General features: G+C 43.2%; 1 long non-coding RNA gene across 1 annotated transcript in view; it reads left to right on the top strand.

Moving 5' to 3' along the window:
• Positions 1-3325, top strand: part of LOC145850501 (uncharacterized) — a 3760-nt gene extending 435 nt beyond the window's left edge. Inside the window, exons 1-2 of the long non-coding RNA XR_014391448.1 lie at positions 1-60; positions 292-3325. The exon at positions 1-60 is cut by the window's left edge and continues 435 nt beyond it. This is a non-coding gene — a long non-coding RNA (uncharacterized LOC145850501). The remainder of the gene's footprint in view (positions 61-291) is intronic.
• Positions 3326-5073: the final 1748 nt, after the last annotated feature.

The following is a 5073-nucleotide window of genomic DNA, read 5'->3' as shown; positions in this document are numbered from 1 at the left end:
TGAATATAGTGGAGGTTGTTCTGCCTCCAGAGCCCAAGACCAGAGAACAGTTGTTACAATGTGAGTCTCTTTATTGTGAAGTAACTAACAGTCTCTTTTTACTGCCACTCCTAACAATCCCTCTAGAAATATATAGCAATAGTAGATCTAATCAAAGACTGGGTATCTATCTGACTCCTCATATTTCTCTGATTTGATCTCTGCTGTGCTCTAATCAAAGACAGGGTAGATACAGTATCTGACTTAACTTATTGTTCTGACTCCCCTCATTGGTCTCTGCTCTTCTCCCAGATTCCTGTCAGCTCACACTGGACCCAAACACAGCAGGCACACTCCTCTCTCTGTCTGAAGGGAACAGAAAGGTGACCTATACAGGCCAAGTCCAACCATATCCTGACCATCCAGACAGATTCACCGACTACTGTCAGGTTCTGTGTAGAGAGGGTCTGTCTGGACGCTGTTACTGGGAGGTGGAGTGGAGTGGGGATGTTGATACAGCAGTCTCATATAAAGACATCAGCAGAACAGGGTCAGATAGTGGATTTGGATACAATAACAAGTCCTGGAGTTTACAGTGCTGTAGAGGTGGTTATTATTTCATACACAATGATGTTGTGACTAAAGTATCAGGCCCTCAGTCCTCCAGAGTAGGAGTGTACCTGGATCACAAGGCAGGTACTCTGTCCTTCTACAGTGTCTCTGACACAATGACCCTCCTCCACAGAGTCCAGACCACATTCACTCAGCCCCTCTATCCTGGGTTTAATCTCTCTGGTACTGCTGAGCTGGTTAAACTGTAGTAGGGTCCACATAGATACTAGTCATGCTGGTGTAGTCTATAGCTGAGCTGGTTAAACTGTAGTAGGGTCCACATAGATACTAGTCATGCTGGTGTAGTCTATAGCTGAGCTGGTTAAACTGTAGTAGGGTCCACATAGATACTAGTCATGCTGGTGTAGTCTATAGCTGAGCTGGTTAAACTGTAGTAGGGTCCACATAGATACTAGTCATGCTGGTGTAGTCTATAGCTGAGCTGGTTAAACTGTAGTAGGGTCCACATAGATACTAGTCATGCTGGTGTAGTCTATAGCTGAGCTGGTTAAACTGTAGTAGGGTCCACATAGATACTAGTCATGCTGGTGTAGTCTACAGGTGAGCTGGTTAAACTGTAGTAGGGTCCACATAGATACTAGTCATGCTGGTGTAGTCTATAGCTGAGCTGGTTAAACTGTAGTAGGGTCCACATAGATACTAGTCATGCTGGTGTAGTCTATAGCTGAGCTGGTTAAACTGTAGTAGGGTCCACATAGATACTAGTCATGCTGGTGTAGTCTACAGGTGAGCTGGTTAAACTGTAGTAGGGTCCACATAGATACTAGTCATGCTGGTGTAGTCTATAGCTGAGCTGGTTAAACTGTAGTAGGGTCCACATAGATACTAGTCATGCTGGTGTAGTCTATAGCTGAGCTGGTTAAACTGTAGTAGGGTCCACATAGATACTAGTCATGCTGGTGTAGTCTACAGGTGAGCTGGTTAAACTGTAGTAGGGTCCACATAGATACTAGTCATGCTGGTGTAGTCTATAGCTGAGCTGGTTAAACTGTAGTAGGGTCCACATAGATACTAGTCATGCTGGTGTAGTCTATAGCTGAGCTGGTTAAACTGTAGTAGGGTCCACATAGATACTAGTCATGCTGGTGTAGTCTATAGCTGAGCTGGTTAAACTGTAGTAGGGTCCACATAGATACTAGTCATGCTGGTGTAGTCTATAGCTGAGCTGGTTAAACTGTAGTAGGGTCCACATAGATACTAGTCATGCTGGTGTAGTCTATAGCTGAGCTGGTTAAACTGTAGTAGGGTCCACATAGATACTAGTCATGCTGGTGTAGTCTATAGCTGAGCTGGTTAAACTGTAGTAGGATCCACATAGATACTAGTCATGCTGGTGTAGTCTATAGCTGAGCTGGTTAAACTGTAGTAGGGTCCACATAGATACTAGTCATGCTGGTGTAGTCTATAGCTGAGCTGGTTAAACTGTAGTAGGGTCCACATAGATACTAGTCATGCTGGTGTAGTCTATAGCTGAGCTGGTTAAACTGTAGTAGGGTCCACATAGATACTAGTCATGCTGGTGTAGTCTATAGCTGAGCTGGTTAAACTGTAGTAGGGTCCACATAGATACTAGTCATGCTGGTGTAGTCTATAGCTGAGCTGGTTAAACTGTAGTAGGGTCCACATAGATACTAGTCATGCCGGTGTAGTCTATAGCTGAGCTGGTTAAACTGTAGTAGGGTCCACATAGATACTAGTCATGCCGGTGTAGTCTATAGCTGAGCTGGTTAAACTGTAGTAGGGTCCACATAGATACTAGTCATGCCGGTGTAGTCTATAGCTGAGCTGGTTAAACTGTAGTAGGGTCCACATAGATACTAGTCATGCCGGTGTAGTCTATAGCTGAGCTGGTTAAACTGTAGTAGGGTCCACATAGATACTAGTCATGCTGGTGTAGTCTATAGCTGAGCTGGTTAAACTGTAGTAGGGTCCACATAGATACTAGTCATGCTGGTGTAGTCTATAGCTGAGCTGGTTAAACTGTAGTAGGGTCCACATAGATACTAGTCCTGCTGGTGTAGTCTATAGCTGAGCTGGTTAAACTGTAGTAGGGTCCACATAGATACTAGTCATGCTGGTGTAGTCTATAGCTGAGCTGGTTAAACTGTAGTAGGGTCCACATGGATACTAGTCATGCTGGTGTAGTCTATAGCTGAGCTGGTTAAACTGTAGTAGGGTCCACATAGATACTAGTCATGCTGGTGTAGTCTATAGCTGAGCTGGTTAAACTGTAGTAGGGTCCACATAGATACTAGTCATGCTGGTGTAGTCTATAGCTGAGCTGGTTAAACTGTAGTAGGGTCCACATAGATACTAGTCATGCTGGTGTAGTCTATAGCTGAGCTGGTTAAACTGTAGTAGGGTCCACATAGATACTAGTCATGCTGGTGTAGTCTATATCTGAGCTGGTTAAACTGTAGTAGGGTCCACATAGATACTAGTCATGCTGGTGTAGTCTATAGCTGAGCTGGTTAAACTGTAGTAGGGTCCACATAGATACTTCAATAAAAGCCCCACCTCCTCTCGCTCAGCCATTCTAACAGTGGAAGCCAGGATCTGTGAGAAACTATGATAATAAACTGTGAACAATAATGAAGCCATGTTTTCTGTGTGAGTGAGGATTTAATTATTTAATTGTGTGATAACTTTAATTCTGTGATAACTTTATGTAATACATCCTCTGTTTCCTAACTGAATAAACATTTTAACATTGCAGTTGGTTCAGTCTGATCATCTCATGTTGGAACTTTATTTTAACCCCTTTTCACAATTTTTTATATTTATTTTTTTAATGACAAATTGCAGAGCCTCTGTATACATTTTTACACATTTTTCCCCCACTCTCTACTTTGTACATTGACAGAGAAAGTGGGACTGTCGTTTTTCTGACAAGTTCTCTCATTGATCTCAGGTTCAGCCACCAGGGGTCCCCCACCCTCCATGAAAACTTTCATAGGCTCTCTTTCACTCAGTAATCATGTAACAAGTCGACAGGCTCCCAGAGGCAGGGCGATCAAAGGCTCCAACTCACTGAACTGCCCATCAGCCCAGTCATTGTTATTATTCATACTGTTTAAATAAAAACAGAGGTCTTTAAACTCTTGAATATCTGAACTTGATACAGAGAAAAACAGGATGAGAGAAAGGAGGTTATGAACAAGACAAAACTATTTTTTATAGCATCATAAAAAATGTTATTTTTATTTTATTTACAGTCAATTCTCTAAAAAACCAAAAGGGAATTGAGCACAAGGCAGATAAGCCGTTCTCCCTCCCAACAACATAATACAATTATTTTTAGGGACTTTTCATCATCGTATATATATATATATATATATATAATATATATATATATATATATATATATATATATATAAAATCAGTGGCGTGTGTTCATTTACAGGTCAGAGCTGTAAGGCAAGAGCCACATTCCAACACCTTTAAAATGTACCCCGCCCTCCCTCTCTTCCTTCCTTCCCTCTCTCCCTCCTCTCTTCACTCATCCTTCCTCTTTTTCCCCTCGTTCCCTCCTTCCTTCCCTCTCTCCCTCCTCTCTTCACTCATCCTTCCTCTTTTTCCCCTCGTTCCCTCCTTCCTTCCCTCTCTGCCTCCTTTCTTGAAATAATCAATGAATCAGACATGACTGAAAAAATGGAGTTCAAGCTTTTACACTTTCAAGTTGTGTCAAGTCAGTGATGTCACAAAGGACAAGGAGAGTAAGAAGGAAGGAAGGAAGGAAGGAAGGAAGGGTGCTTCTTTATAGTGCTGGGGTGTGACCCCGGTGTTCATCTTGCTGTCCGGAGAGAAACTGAACCCATCTCAGAGGATAAGTCCCAAATGGCACCCTACTCCCTATATAGCGCACCACTTTTGATCAGATCCCCATGGGCCCTGGACACAAGTAGTGCACTATATGAAGGCAATAGGGTGCCCTTTTGGGACGCAAACATGGTAACACACACAGCCGGCCCACTTCTCCCTCCCCCATCTCCTCACCCACCCCGCTTAATAAAACCCAACATCAAAAAACAGGGAGAGAAAAATTCTAGATTAAGAGAGAAATGAATCAAAGAGAAAGAAGTCTGTCCATCCTCTCGTTCGCCCGGCCCTCCCTCTCGCACGTTAGAAGGTGTTCACATCTTCTTTCTCCATTAAACCCTCTTTTTATTCTTTATGTTCAGGTAATAGTTCTCAGTCCTCCCCTCCTCCCTCCGGTTTCATTTCAGAATACAAGAGGAGTTCACATATCTGTTTATCCATAGGTATCCGGTTTCACCATTGCCCACGGCAACCACCAATCATCAACGATAAACGGGCAGTTAGACACAAAAAAACGCATCTGAAATTGCAAAAAGTGGAAGTTGTACTCCCGGTCCCCACCGCTAAGGGGGGGGGGGGGCATCTCCTTATTACTGTACCTCACCTCAGTCTCCTTCAAGTCTCTGGAGCTCACATCCTGGT

Source organism: Salmo salar, unplaced genomic scaffold (genome assembly GCF_965601325.2).
Source record: "Salmo salar unplaced genomic scaffold, fSalSal1 ptg000468l, whole genome shotgun sequence".
Taxonomy (NCBI): Eukaryota; Metazoa; Chordata; class Actinopteri; order Salmoniformes; family Salmonidae; genus Salmo; species Salmo salar.
The sequence above is the reverse complement of the archived record's forward strand: the minus strand, read 5'-3'. Positions and strand labels throughout refer to the sequence as shown.